General features: G+C 36.6%; 1 pseudogene; it reads right to left on the bottom strand.

The window, feature by feature from the left end:
- Nucleotides 1–236: 236 nt before the first annotated feature.
- LOC125582213 lies at nucleotides 237–8279 on the bottom strand (annotated as a pseudogene).
- Nucleotides 8280–16871: the final 8592 nt, after the last annotated feature.

The raw sequence follows: 16871 nt of genomic DNA, 5'->3' as shown, positions 1-16871 counted from the left end.
ATGTAAAATTACAACAAGAATATATAAAATAATAGAACTACAATCAAATGCAAAACTAAACCTAGAAAACATTACAACACAAAGAGTAAGAACTGAAGAAATTTTCTTTTGAACCATCTTGTTTTTTTTCATGTAATACCATTTGTATCTGGCTCCCATCTTTTTAATGAAATTCCAAATTCTTCTTTGAAGATTTCTTTGATGTATAACATTGGCCAGATTCCAAATAGGATTTATAGGAATTTTGCTAGAGAAAATACACTTTATTGATTCTCTCAAAAGAAATAGTAAGAGAATCTGCCAATCTTCAACGATTCTAAGAACATCGTCATACACAAAAAAAAAAAAAAAACAAATCTCCAGTGAAGAACCACCCATAAATATTTTGAATTATAATTTTCAAGACCGTTGAATACCTTTGTGGTTGCATCACCATAAACAATTCCCAATTATGATTATGATAATGTCCATCATCTTATAACCCCATCTTTGATGCATTTTTTCCATGGTGGCTTCCAGGGTGATTGTTTCCAGAGTAAAGCGATTAACTAAGCAGCCCCGGGACCGGGACGGGGACCGGAAACTGGGACGGGAGCGGGGACGGAAAACGTCAAACTTAAAATTTGTAGATACGGGTACGATATAGAAACGGCGACCATATTATAAAAAAAATATAAAAATATCCATAAGTCAAAATGTTAAAATCTGAAACATAAGTTTTAACAGCAGCAAATACACTTAATCAAAATACTAGACATCAACAGAAACAATAACAAACACACTTGATAAAAATACTAGACAACAACAAAAACAGCAGCAAACACACTTGATCAAAATACTAAACAACAGAATAAGCTAAAAATATATATGATACATATAAACTGACAATCACATCTTTGCATAAAAAACACAGAAACATTGTATATGAATTATTTTCGTAAGATAAGATTGCAAGAAAATGCTTACGTGTTTTGCTTGTGATATAAACAACAAAGAGACAAGAAGGGAAGGAAAGTGCGTATGTGTTCTGTTACTGATATATCACAGAGAGAGATATGGTCGAGACTTGAGTTTCAAAGAAAAAGAAGATGGAAGTGCAAGAGACTAAAGTGAGAGTGGAAGAATCGAAGAGACAGAGACACTTTTTTTTTTTTTATTACAACTTTTGATCTTTTCAAAATTAATAGAATAAACACATTAAAGGTTAAGAACATATATGGTTTAATTTTTTACACTTCTTATAACACAAAAATTCAGATGGATATAAAGTCTATTTTCTGCATAAACGTTTCCGGAACGTCTCCTTCTCTGACCAAGCCCGTACCTGATGAGTCTTGACGTCCCGGATTCACCTCACACATATTGGGGACGTTTCCTAGGCGTACCCGAGACGTCCCCGTCCTCCCGACGAACCCGATACGTGAGACGGCACCAACTTGGAATACCCGTGCAACCTAGGCGATTAGGATGAGTTCCTTACCGATTGAATCTGGTTTCAACAAAAATATTTGTCTTTGTGTTGTCATCGACCATGACCATAAGAACCATGTCGGAGATTGTAACAACGAACTGGGAGAAGTGATTATCATCCCATTCGCTGTGAATAAATATGAACTTCTCCGCTAACAAAGAGAAGAGCAAAACACAAATAACAAAATCGCGAGATACCATAAGGGAAACTCACGTTTCTTTTGATCTTTAAAAGAGAAAAATAATTATGTAGGTGTTGAGAATCGTGAAAAGAAGAAAAAAATAGCCAGAAAGAGATATATAAAGTCAAATCTCTCTTGAGAATTGCAGAAAAAGTGGCCTTGTGTCAATCGCCATCATGATCGCCAATGACTGCTCAACTTATAAAAGCTTAAATGGATTTTTCTTGTAAAAGGAAAAAAAACAAAAAAGATAAATCATAAGTTTTATAGAGGCAATCAGGCAAGTCTAACATAGAGGTGGCACGGGGGTATCTCCAAGCCGTCTTTGAGTAGAGAACCAAACAAAGGACGTGGTATTTTCTTTTCCTTTCTTCATTAGAATATTAAAAAGCAAGTACATCACAAGACAACATTTAAATGCCAGACTTACTACAGTTCTTGAAAGCAATCTTAGATAATTGGAATCCAAAAAATACCCTCCCTCAAATGCCTCCACGCAAACTTCCAATCGTAGGAACCATTAGAGGTAACGGCTTTCATTAACAAAAATCTCAAAGAGCCATGAAGGATATCCATTAGTCACATACGACTGAACCAATCCTTGTTTATAACATGTTGAGGACCACCCTGGGCTGATACTCTTCCATCAAGTTAAGCTTCAGCTTAATCTCCTCGCCCTGTTGCCTAAACGCATACCACTGATGAGGTTTTTCTACTGCACAGAACATCTCTTCAAAATCACCAGTAAATATAATCTTATTGAAATGCAAACTTGTCATACTTTCCACTGCCCACAGAATGGTTCTCAGCCTAGCTTCGTCCAAGCTAAGCACATTAAAGAAGGTTCGTCTATGGTGAATTAGAACAACCCCTCTGTAATTCCTAACCACCCACGCTCCACCCATCAGCCCCTTCTCCTTATCCCACTCGAAAGCCACATTACACATCAACCACCGTTGATGAGGAGGTCTCCACCAACCTATGTTCTGAACCATTGATGTATCAGCTTCATTTGATACTTTGCTCTCCACTAGCTGAGCAAAACACCAATCTGTCGATTCCTTTTTTTGCCTTGAGCTGAATCTCCATTGGCAACCATCTTATGCCATTAAACAAGAAATCATTTATGCTCTTCCAAATAAACCACACTATCCATGGCCAAGATCTTTTATCCTTAAGACCATGAGCAATGAGGGTGTTGAATCTCACTTTCAACAATTGAATAGCATGCAGTCAGGGTGTTGAATTTTTATGTTAATCTACGTGTATTCAACAGGCGTTAGAAAGTTTCAGCTGTTGAATTTTTTTTTTGTGGACCCGGACCGCCACGTGTCGCAACGTGAGTGGCTGAAACTGTTGGATGCGTGATTGCACGCGCGGGCTGACACACATTGTTTTTTTTTTAAGATTTAAATGATGTCTTCTGATTGGCTGTGCAGATTTCCTTTTATTTTATCCTCATCCAATAATTCAAACCCATTTGTTTTATAATAAAACTATTTTTACAAAAATAAAAATTATATCAAAATTCAAGAATTTTTTTTATCTATAAATAGAGACTACTCTCATTTCGTTTGGATACAAAAAAACCATCATTTTCACTATAATCAACTATTTTAGTGTTTTAAACTTTTTTTTTTGTTAAATGGATCCCAATAATAATCCTTTCAACACCCAAAACTCTTCTAATTTTCCTTTTAACTTCCAAAATCCCAACAATTATCAATTTCAAAATCAAACTTCCAACCAGCCCTAAAATATACCAAATTATGGTTCACCAAATTTCTTCATGCCATCATATGTTCCGAATTATCCTCCAAATTACGGATCAATGATGCAATATTTTTCTCAAATACCTCCTCTTTCTTCTACTCCAACGGGTGATGAAAATGTTCCGAGAGCAACTAAATTTCCCGAATTTTCTACCCAAATAGCTCTTGGCGGTGCTAGCGAACCCATTTCAGACGCAAATGCAAATGAATCAGCTCAAGCTCGCTGCAAAAGCCCTAAGTGGACCACCGATCAAAATTTGGTGCTACTTAGTAGGGGTGGGCACTTCGGTTATTTTCTCGGTTCAGTTCGGGTTCGGTTCGGTTTGGTTAGTTCGGTTCTAGTATTTTTCCAACTGAAATAAACCATAGTTAGTTTGGTTTGGTTTGTGTTCGATTCGGTTTATATTTAATTCGGTTTGTATTGTTCAGTTCGGTTTGTTTTTTGGATTAGTTTAATTAGGTTATTTTTAGTTTATTTTTTAAGAGAAATTACATTTTAAAACATAAATTATGTAAACATAAACTATGTGAATTAAATTCAATATAAAACTGAAACATTTTTTTTTAAGTCACAAAAATATATAAGAATTAAAACAAATGAAAGTTAACTAAAAAAAAAAATCATTAGTAATGTCTCTTATATCATTATTAAAAAGTCTGTAATGAATATCTTCCGTGCGGCGCCGTGGAGAAGAACTTTTGTTTTTAATAAAATTTGCTTTAGGTTTTAGATTTAGATATAACATCCACGTTTACATATATAAAAATTTGAACATATAGACTATTCTATTTTTTAAATCAAATATTTTGATGATTACATATTAAATTAGAAGAATATATGTTAATAAATGAAAAATATGTGATATAATATTAGAATTTTAGTATATTGTTATTACTAATATTTTTAATTTAAATAATTACAAAACACCTCGGTTTCTCGGTTACCGAACCGAACCGAACCATTCGGGTTGGGAAAATCTTCAACTGAAAGATTTGAAATAGACTTTGGTTTGGTTCGGTTTGAATCGGTTTCGGTTCGGTTGGTTCGGTTTGACTCGGTTTGACTCGGTTCGGTTCGGTTTTTTTGTCCACCCCTAGTTTTGGGGTAAGACGTAATCATTCATGGGTTCGAATCCTATCAAAAACTAAGTTGTTTTTCTTGGCTGGGCGAAGATAGAGCTATGCTTAGGTCTCACTATAAATTTTGGAGCCGGTTTAGTGGTCGGTACTATCTCCTTTGGGGGATTAGTTGGACTTCGGTCCAGATACTCCCAAGTTAAAAAAAATACTGCATACTCATTCAAAGGACAAAGAAAAAAAATCTCTGCTTTAAGTAGGATATGATGTTGGGCTGGTAGTGTAGACACCAAAAAGATGGACTTCTTAGCAACCAGTTATGCTATGGACTGGAATCCATAGAGACAAGGCTGCCATCTGTCCCAAAAATGTAGCTGTCTGTATGAAGTTCCGCTAAGAAAATCTGGTCTCAACATTTGCATACGAAAATTCAAGCGGCTTGAAACTTGTAGCAGAGTAAGATCCATAATCAGTGCTTCAGACACTGCGTTGATATACCTATGTCGAAAAAGAAGAAGCTTCAAGAGGAAGAAGAGTTTGGGTTGCTTAATGCCCGAATTGTCGATCATGGAGAAAGGATACAAGACGGGATATGGTGCATGAAATATATCACGTGAACAAGATTTTAATTCTATATATAGAGACTTTGAGAGGTGTGAGACCATGCGCCCCCTTTTTCTCTCTAACCCTAAAAATCGCAACGTCATTGGGGTGGATGATCTTCGTTTCTGATGGTGACGTCGGAACGATTCGAGCTCTTCCACCCCCTCTTTCGTTTCTGACGGTGACATCAGAATGATTAGAACATAATAGAAGTAGAAATTTGACGGTGCAATCTGCTTACTAGTTGGCTAGAGATGTGAAGATTAAGACTAATCATTCTGAGTGAGGCCCTGCCTGTGTGGGATCTAATCAATGCTCGAGGAATGAAGGTGGATGAAAGATGCCAGTTGTGTGGTATGGATGAAGAATCGATTCATCACTCGCTTTTTGAATGCTCAAGTTCAAGACAGGTTTGGGCTCCAGGAAGCTAATATGGGTTTCAGAAAGCCAATGCTTGCACTAATATCAATTTTCTTCTTAATATAAAATCGGTGTCGCGTGGTGATATTAGACCATCCACGATGGTTTCAACGCCCTCTCCACATTCAAGACTCTTATTTTCTTTTTTTAACACTCCACATCATCTTCGCTCTCTTCCACATCATCTTCTCTTTCTTCTACCTCATTTATTCAACACCTACTTCAATTTAAACCTTTACACGGTTTGTTTTAAAAAATTCAACACTCTAGCCCACAACTCTTAATTCATATTTTTGCTTTTTACAATTAACTTAAAAACTAAAATAACATAATTTTTTAAAATATATATTTTGAATTATTATACTTAGCTTAATTTTTAAATAATACTAAAATTTGTATTAAAAAACAATCAAAATTAAAAACATATTTTTTTAAGTAAGATATTTACCAAATTTTATTTTCAAAAATACGAAACTTATTATTATTAAAACAACTAAAATTATGAAACTTTAAATACACACGATACAAACAAATATTATTAAGAAATTTTAAACACACACGATACAAAGCACACAAAATTAAAATACATTAAAACTCTTAAAGCACATACATATATATATATATATTTTTTAAAAAATTAACCATGAAACATTCCAAATTTTGCCCATATATGTTTGACTAGATCTGATTGCAATTCATGATGTATATTTGAATCACGTAATTCAGATCTAGTACGCACATGATTTGTAAATGCTGGTAGCACCTCAGTAAAAAATGGTTGTGGTTTACTCGAACCACTTGCTTGAGATTGATCATAATCGGTCCAATTCTGAGCATATGTATCTCGTTCATCCTCAACAATCATATTATGCAATATGATACATGACCGCATGATGATAGAAAGATCCGATATCTCCCACATGCGAGCTGGTTCACGAATGATTTTAAACCGAGTCTGTAATACTCCAAATACGCGCTCGATGTCCTTCCGATACCCTTCTTGATATTTTTCAAATAACTTGTCTGGTTCACTTTGAGGAAGTCAGATTGATTTGACGAAAGTTGGATAAGAAGGATAAATACCATCATCTAGATAGTATGCCATGTCATATGGACGTTGGTTTACAAAAAAAATAACTCTTGGAGTAATACCTTGTTCAACATCATCAAACACCGGGAAACGATCTAGAACATTTATATCGTTTAATGTTTCTGGACATCCAAAAAAGGCATACCAAATCCATAGATCATGAGATGCAACGGCTTCAAGTATAACCATGGTGGTTCCCTTATCTCCCCGAGTATATTGACCTTCCCATGCTGTTGGACAATTTTTCCATTCCCAATGCATGCAATCAATACTCCCGATCATCCCTGAAAACCCCCTCATCTCACTGACATGCAAATTTTTTTGCAAGTCATCTTGAGTTGGAACTCTGAGATACTCTTGCTCATACAACCATATGATTCTTTTACAGAAGCGGCGCAAGCACTCCAATGCTGTAGTACCTCCTATTTTTTATATATTCGTCAATCGCATCGGAAGCAACACCATAGGCTAACATTCGCATGACAGTAGTGCATTTTGCTAATGGAAAAATACCTTCCTTATTTGCTGCGTCAACTCGTTGGGTGAAATAGTTGTCACTGCTTGATAGGTCTCCAACGATCCGAAGAAAAACATGTTTTCGCATCCGGAATCGGCGCGAAACATTTGTGCGTCATATGTAGGTTGATTGGCAAAGTAGTCATCAATCAGCCTTTGATTCGCTGCTACATGATCTCTCTTGAAGCATTTTCTCTTGCTACGAGACATATGGTCTTCTTCAATTTTTTTTTGGCGCTCTCTAAACCGGTGTACGATATACCTCTCTTCAAGTTCACACTGTTTTTTGTACACTTCGATATCGAAAGGATATTCTTATGGATCCATGATATTTTTTTGTAAGATGAAATTGTGTTATTGTCTTATTGATACATTTACGAAAATGAGTTTCCATTTATAAAAAAACTAAGTAGATGAAAATTATGGACTCCAAGCAAACATTAAATTGGCATAAATAATAGATAACGATTGGATTCTCTTACAAAATCAGAAAGTCACGGATTGCATACAAACAAAAATTATTAAAGTGAAAAAGGACACGCATTATTAAAGTCGAAAAAAACAAAAACACATTATTTAAAAAGAAAAATACAAACAAACATTATTAAAGAAGAAAAAAACAAACATGCATTATTAAAAGAAAAAAAGCGTACATTATTAAAGAAGAAAATACAAACACACATTATTAAAAGAAAAACACAAACACACATTATTAATTTCCAAATAGAACGTTGCTCAACTTCTCTAACAGCTGTTTGTTCTTGTCATTGAGATGTTCTTTTTCACTTAGCTTCATGAACATCTTCATTTTTTTGGCTTCAGTCTTTTCTTTCATCAATCGATTTGCTTCCTTTTGTGTCTTGGCTATTTTGTCCAATCGTTCCAATTCTTGCTCTTTGAATTGTTTGTATTCATTCCACTCTTCGTTGACGGTTTCCAAAGCTGCTCCTTTGCGTTTCTTTTTGCCTTTTTTTATGCCTCTCTCCCCATTGGACGAGCACTTGATCCTACAGAGTTTGATCCTACGGAGTTTGAATCACTGACATCACTCTCTCGGGATCTCTTAGATCCACTACTTGTAGAGCCAGTATTTCCTCCTACTTGACTACTATAGTGCGGTTGATCACGAACAGCAAGCCACTCCGACATTAAATTGAAATATTCATTCTTACCACTTGAATATCATTCGTGCGATTTTGCCATTACATCATTCGCTGACCATCTACTTTGTTGAATACGCCTAGCGTTATCGTAAGCGCCACTCCATTTGCTCAAATTTTTATTCATATAGTTGAAATGATTTCTGCATGAAGCTCCATCACGGGAAGGATCAAATGAGTAATGCTCATTACAGTACTCAGAAATTTTACTCCAGTATGCTTCGCTTTTCTGGTTCCTGCCAACAATATTGTCTGTTCAATATTTAATGCATCCACTATTGGTATATATTGATTTTATTTTATAGAAATTTGATTAATTAGACAGATGTGTTTTCATGATTTGTATCTTATTTGTTAATGTAGAATTCTATTTTGGACTAAACCTTTAGATATTGTATTGTATTTTACTTTATAGACCTATTTAAAATATTTTTATCTACGATCCAAAAATCGGAAACCAAATTTCTCATGAATGCTGTCGGGTCAGCCGAACCAATAGCACGAACGCGTACTGTCCTACTCCTTCGATTTTAGACCTTCTAAACTATATTTAATCTAATCTATTAAAATAAAAAAAATCTGAAAGAAAACTTTAATTGATGTGTTTATTACAAGATATGCCGCAGATGTTTACTATTAATTTAAATTATTCACTAATGATTAATTTGGTAAAAGAAAATAAGAAACATTCTTGGGTCATATAAATAAATACCATATACTACGAAGCTAATACATACATGGAATCAGGGCCGCTCAAATTATATTAAGACCATGTTCAAAAAAATATCAACTATATATTTAACTGTGTAATGAAATAATTTTAAAAATAATAGCTTTACCTATATATATTTGAGATTTATATTCGAATTATAAACTATAAATTTAATAATTCACTAAACTTTTTGAAGTTTTAAATCAAATTTATGTATTTATTTTGGAAAATTTCTCAATATTTTTATTTTATTTTTAGACCTAGGCCCCTGTCCGACCGCTCTAGTAGCACATGTTATTAGACACCCCTTCATAGAATATATGATATTTAAATCACATCTAATTATACCATAATATATAATACTAATACATGAAATGATTTGATAATAAATCTAAAAATAACTATTATAATTAAGTATATAAATCTGATTCAGATATCCGTAATAGTTTTGTTCGGATCGTGTTCTATTCCGGTTCTCTAGATATCAAAATTTTGAATCCGTTCGGATATTTAACCAGTTTTGGTTCGGGTTCGGTACTACTTATTATGCCCTACATTAATACATTATGTGTTATTATTATGTATTAGTTATACCATAAAATATTACTCCCTCCGTTTCAAAATAGATGATGTTTTGGAGAGTTTTTGATGTTTCAAAATACATGATGTTTTAATATTTTATATTAGTTTTAGTTTTATTGAAAACTGTGTGACGAATGATGTTTTATAGTTTTTGTGATGATTGGTTGAATTAATTTTATTTTATATTTTTAGTGTTATTTTTAAATAAAAAGTGAATGTCTTAATTCTTGTGCATTTAACCAAAACATCAACTATTTTGAAACAGAGGGAGTATTAATAAGTTTAATTTATTATTTTTAACTACACATTTAAATTATTTGATACAATAATATATTATATGTTTTGAAAATTAACCGTTATTATATAATTAAATAAATTTTAATTTCAAATCAAACAAATTTAAACAGTATGAATTCAGATATATCAGAACATATCATTGAAATGGACTTTTCAAGGGTCCTAATTCAAATCATGTAGTAATTAAGATGTCAATCCATTTCTAAGAGTTTTGATGCAAAGAGAATGCATGTTCAAACTTAATCTAAGTGCATTCAGTTCAATGAAGTGGTTTGATTAAACTAACAAGGTTCTAACACAACTAACTAGCAACTTTCAATCAAATGGATAAATGAGGAATCATAGGCATAGGATTTTGATTTCAGATGACTAAGATTTAATCTAAAATGGCAATGTTTCAATCAACACATTCTCCTAAGTCTAGATAGCAATTCTAAGCAAGTTCTTTTCCAAGACAAAAGCTCATTTACTCTCATTGATCAAACATCAAATTCCTTTGGTTTGTGTCAATCAAGCAATCATTAAGAACAAATCATTCAACTTTCTAAACTCCCCTAACATCAAATCCCTTTGGTAGGGTAAGTTAAGAGCATGCTGAGTTGGCTCACACATTTCATCGAACACCTTCCGGACAATGAAATGTCTAGAGTTCTAATCTGAAATGGCCAACCCTAGATTAGCATTAAGATCACTCAATCAAGCAAGGAAACATATTAATCTACTCTAAAACATTCTAGATCATCACTTAATCATCCTAGCCCATGAATCCAAAGATGACTACTCACTCATTATCATGGTAGACACTAAATCATTTGTTGATCTAAGTCTAAACATGATTGATGATCAAAGCAATCATGTAAGCACAAGAGAAATTGATCAAGATTAGATCTTTCACCTAAAGGTGGCTTTTTTTGATTAGATAGAAAACAAGATAAGTCCTAAGATTAGGTCTAAAAAGTATTTATGGAGGTTTAAAACTCGAACCGGGTCAACCCGACAAACCCGGGTTTGACCCGAAAGACAAATGGATAAGACAGTTTTGGTATCGGCCGCGGATGGCCTCAACCCGCGCTGCATGGCCGCAGTCCGTGCATTCAGAACACGACGTCTCGGACTCGAATCCGCGGCCTGCCTTTACCCGCGTCATCGTCCGCGTCCCTTGTCATGGCTCCCAGCCGCGTTGCACGTCCGCGGTTCACGCCTCAGAACATGATGTCTCTGGCCGAATTCCGCGGCTTGGCTCGACCTGCGTTGTGTGGCCGCGTCCCTTGTCATCGCCCATCACCGCGGACGACCAGGCCGCGCCTCATCCCGTCTGGTTGGGTCTCTCGGATCAAAATCCGCGGCTCGCCTTCGTCCGCAGTACATGTCCGCGCTTCATGGCCAGTTTTTCTCCATCTTGTCTACTCCTCTTGCACAAACATTCATATCTCCAACTTGAACTTCACCAAACCTACAATACCACATATGCATATGCTATGCACCTAATTGGACTCTAAATGCATTCTAAGTGATTCAAATGAGTATGAAAATGGTAAGTAAGTCATGTAAAATCTCAAGACATCAATTCCCCCAAACTAGACCTTTACTTGTCCACAAGTAAACTTTCAAGGCAAAGAAGGAGAATAAGTTTGAAGGTGGGGGCTCATCACCAAAAGAACTCTTCTTAGCCATCAACTTGATATCCTTGTGTAATAATATCAAATAGCAAGAGCAAAGACTTTTTCCAACTCTAACTTCTCTAGGCCTATCTTAACTCCTTTTATCTCTACACTCATCATCATGAATCCACAAACAAACAAATCAACCAACTCTCACATTCATTTAGCAAAATCATAAGTGAATTCTTGCAAATGGTCAATTGGTCCAAATCATTTGGTTAGGTAAGAAATGGCTAGAATGCATAATGAATCAAGAAGCTTAAATGATCTTTTAAGGTGACTTACTCTCAAAACCTTAGTAGCTTTGACATTATGCATAATATATCTAAGAAAAGGAACAACTTATGCATACAATGCGCAATCTCCATGGTTCTACCCTTTTCCCAAATATAATACAAGTTCTACCCTCATTTCCCAATGACAAACTCTTTTTCACTCACCCAAAGTTCCCAAGATCATTACTAGACTATTTTTCCACTTGAACTCTTTTTTCCTTTTCTTTGTCTACTAGGGACTCTTTACTCTTTTCTTACCTTAAGCTCTCTTTTTCTTTGACTCTTACCCCTCACTTTGATTCTTTTTTTTTCTTTATGGGGTTTTCAATCTTTATACTCTCTTGAGCTCACTTCTTTTCTTTTTCACTTGTCCCTAGTGACAGATTTTTTTTTTTTTAATACACTCCTTACCACTCTTCCTTTTCACTCATTTTCAAACTTTCTTCACACTCCCAAGATCAAACTCTCAAATCAAACCCATCCCATCCTAGAAGCTAGACAATGTGAGTCTTATAGCTAGCAATAATGGAGACCAAACATTGTCGTTCCGATTACTTTCAACATTATACACATGTAAAGCTTTCCAAAAAGACCTCACTCAACAATTAATGATGGCTTGAAATGAAGGAAGGGTTTAAGGAGTGGACTACCACTTGAGTTGTCAAAAGATAGGTGGAAATGATAAAAATAGAGAGACAAACTCAAGTGTGTATGAAGCCATGACTTAGCACTGAAAAGACCATAAGTAAGAATCATTAAGTTCATTTAGTTCAATTAAGATTGGAGTTGGCTTCAAAGATGAGTAGGTTTCAACAATCAATGAGTTTCAAGAGGACTTTTCAAGGCTCGAAGTCTACAAGTCTTTCAAAGGATGCTCAAGCTACTTGCCATGATTACAAAGGATATCAAATTGAGTTCTAAGCATGATGCAATCCTAAATGCTCTAGACTCGATCCTAATAATGCAAATGAAACAAGAAATGAATCTACATGCTTGTTTTGTGATTTTCAAAATTTTCAATTTTTTTTTTTGGATTTTTCTAATGCATAAATATATCTACAATGCAAGAAATGAATCTACATGCTTGTTTTGTGATTTTTCAAAAAAAATTCAAATTTTTTTTTTCTAATGCAATATCTATTAACAATGCATGACTCAAGGCTCAATCAAACAAACATTAGACACTTGATACCTCCCCCAAACTTAAATCACACAGTTTCTGTGTGGTTAAGATCAAGAAAGAAACCAAAATTAAGGATAATATAAAATGAAAAACGGTATATACAATGATAGGAAAGAGGTGTGGTACCTCATGGTTCGGTGTGACCGAGCTGCTCATCTGTGTCCGAGGTAGGGACAAAGGGCGACTCGTTGTCAGTGTCCGGAGAAGGTAGTGAAGGGACTGGATGCCTTTGGCATTGGTTTCTACGCTCACGTGGTTCGCGGACTGATGAGCGAGGCACCTCATGGTAGGACTGAGTGGCAGTGGCGTCTCCATGATAAGAATGTCGGTGATCTTGTACCGGCTCAGTCGCTTCTGTTTGCATGTCATCCCGGATTTCCTCCTCACTTGCTTCTGTTGTGGAAGCATGAGATCTCCTTGTCCTCATGGTCAACTTCTTCAGCTTTCCCGCTAAGTAGTTTACTGATTTTAGTAGCCTTGAGATGGTCCTATCTTGATACTTTTGACCTCGCTGAAGTGCTCGGATCTGGTTGTGGGCATCTCGAAGTGGACCTTCGGGGAGAGAAGCCGTTCGTGGCTCAAAGTAGTAACGGGTACTCCAATAGACCGTGCTCGGAAGAGGCTGCTCAACATCTTCGGACTGAGAAGAACTATCACCTGGCTGCTTCTTCTTCCTTGAAATCTTCAAGGGCATATCTTGTGTGGCTGGGTGAAGAAGCGCTGAAGAAGGAGGGTTGAATGTGAGGTTTTCCCTGTGTCGCAATGAGGTTGAAGGAAGGCATGGGAGAAGCATACTGCAAGATTCTTTCCTCGACCCTTTTTGTAGCAATAGATATACTTCCCATCAAGGATCCCATCCAAGAAACCAGTCGGGTCTAAATGTACCTCGTCCATCACATGAATTCAATTTCGTCCCCGACTAGTGAAATATTCATCGCTTCAAGCTTGGGTGTGATGAATCCCAAGATGAACAACTTCGGTTTCTTGTCATGGTTCGTCCATGCCCACTTCTTGTAGTAGATAAGACGCTCGATAAAGATCCCAACTGTCCCCGGTTGATGCTTATAGCGCCCTTGTTTATACTCTTTTGTAACCGAGTTAATCCCGAATATTAAAAAGTGCAGTTCGTCTTGCACAATCCTCCCCACTTATTTTCTTGCATATAAGGTGCTTGCCAAGAGCTTATGAACATAGCGAAGAGCCGAGTGGAGGATGTCAGCGGATTTGATAGCGCTAATGTCGTACTCACCGGCTCCAATCACCTTCCAAAACTTATTGAGTTCACCCTCAAACTTCTTGAACTTATGCCTCCTTCTGTCCCGAAGCCCCATTACGCTTGCAATCTCCTTGAAACCCATCTTGTAAGACTTTCTATCCAACTTGAAAGTGATAAAACCATGACCCTCCATTTCATGTGGATCATGAGAGATGTGGAATGTGGCTTCATGGGTTGATAGGAATTGACATGCTGGTACCGGGTATCCTCTTTGGCATGTAGACATCATTTTCCAAAGTCCCATGTTCCCAAGAAGAAGCTGCACATCGGAGAAAATCCCCAACTTCTCAAGTATTTCCTCATCAACAAATAGAGAGGGCTGAAGCTCCATGGCTCTAAGTTTATTGTTGATTGCGGTGGCTGATGGTACTTTGACGGTTGGCTTCGTAGCTACTCTCTTCCTCTTCTTGGCTTGAACCTGCCCCTCACTTCCGCTCGAACTATGATCAGAATCCTCAGCCTCAATAACCACATCCTTTCCCTTATCAACTTTCTTCTTTGCTTGAGCTTAACCATTCTTGTTATTCGAAGTGCTTGCATCTCCCCCATCAATTAAGACTTTCTTTGGTGCACCAAAATTCTTCGGTAAATCACATGTTGTTCTTGTTATCGCCTATATTAGAAATCTCAAAAGAGTGTGAGAATATTTTCAAGGCAAGCATAAAGTGATGAACAAGTTTGAAAAGAAAGTAAAGGTATGATTATAATCCTCATTCATCACCATAATTATCAAGAAACAACTCAAAACAAGTTACCACACTCATACAAAAATGTTAAATAATTAAATTTTGCCTAGAGTGAATTTTCAAAAATTTGTGAAATGAAGTTTGTCCAAATTGAGAAGACTCTCTCATATATTATTTTCACACTCAATAACACTTATTCAAGCTATCAATTTCAATTTCCCCCAAAATTTTACAAATCTCCAATTCTCAAGAACCCTAATTGCTAATATTCTCAATTCAAGCAATTCATTAGTGAAATTGATATGGGTTTCAACCCAAAACGATTCTAATAAGCTTCTAATACCATTAGGAACCAAGGTTGAGCAAGAATTTCGAAATTCACGAAACTTCAAATTTCACTCAAAAATCTTGAATTTTGAAAACCATACCTTGGATTGTGAAGTGAACGGTAGAGAGGCTTAGCTTAGGATTCACTAGGAGTACAAGATACTTTTCAAAATGCACTAAAGATTTCGAATTTTTATGGAGAATTAATGGATTTGAGTTCTTGTGTGTGAAAGATATGAAATATGAGAGATGAGAGCTTTACTTTGGTGAAGAGGAAAGAATAATGGATATGTGAAATCGGGCCCCAGTCGAAAATCAATTTAGTTTTGGTTCATTTTAACCAAACCAGACCAAGGAGAGTGGGACTTACCTGGGCGAGGCCGCGGACGGGAGTAAACCGCGTCGGACGGCCGCGGGACTGGGCGCGAGAGCTGGCTGGCTCGGATCGATTTCCGCGGACGGGATGGGGCCGCGGGTTTGGCCGTGGAGTTTGGACAGCGTCATGTCACTGAAAACACCAGGCCGCGAAGATAGGCCGCGGGATTGGGCGAGGAAACTGGTGTCTCTGGCTGAATTTCGCGGACGGGCGTGGCCGCGGTCGACGTCCGCGGTCGACCACCTAAAACCTGAGATTTTTGGGTTTCCGCTAATCATGCCGGGAAATTCCAAAAATCGAACCTGCAACCAGAAATAAAGCAAAGAAACGTAGCAAGAACAAGAAAAATAAAAATAAAAATAATATGTACAAGGATAAACATGGGACTTCCTCCCAAGTGAGCTTGTTTTAAGTCTCTAGCTTGACTTCCTTTCTTTTTGGCTAGGCGGGAATGGGTTCGGAGAGTGGAACCGAGATTCCTTCCCCCTCTGTTGTGGTTCCTATGTAGAGCTTAACCCTCTGTCCATTGACTGTAAAGTCTCCACCATATTTGTTCCATAACACAATTGCGCCATATGGCCTTACTTCTTTGATCTTGAAAGGACCGGACCATCTTGACTTGAGCTTCCCGTGAAACAACTTCAGTCTAGAATTGTAGAGAAGCATTTGATCTCCAGCACTGAACTCTCTCTTCAAGATCTTCTTGTCATGAAAAGCTTTGGTTTTCTCCTTGTAGATCCTTGAGTTCTCAAAAGCATCAAGTCTAATCTCATCAAGCTCATTGAGTTCGAGAAGTCTCTTCTCCTTGGCACTCTTGATGTCAAAATTCAGCAACTTAATAGCCCACAATGCCTTGTACTCAAGCTCAACTGGTAGATGACAAGCCTTTCCATACACAAGGTTGAAAGGTGTGGTTCCCAAAGGAGTCTTGTAAGCCGTCCTATAAGCCCAAAGCGCATCATCAAGCTTGTCAGACCAATCTTTCCTTTTAGTTCCCACAATCTTCTCTAGGATAGATTTGATTTCCCTGTTGGAGATCTCAACTTGCCCACTTATCTGAGGATGGTAAGGTGTAGCCACCTTATGCTTCACACCTTTCTTCTTGTGAAGACTTTCAAACAGCTTGTGGATGAAGTGGGAGCCTCCATCACTGATCACAATTCTTGGGACCCCAAATCTTGGAAAGATGATGCTTTTGAACATCTT

Source organism: Brassica napus, chromosome C2 (genome assembly GCF_020379485.1).
Source record: "Brassica napus cultivar Da-Ae chromosome C2, Da-Ae, whole genome shotgun sequence".
NCBI lineage: Eukaryota > Viridiplantae > Streptophyta > Magnoliopsida > Brassicales > Brassicaceae > Brassica > Brassica napus.
The sequence above is the reverse complement of the archived record's forward strand: the minus strand, read 5'-3'. Positions and strand labels throughout refer to the sequence as shown.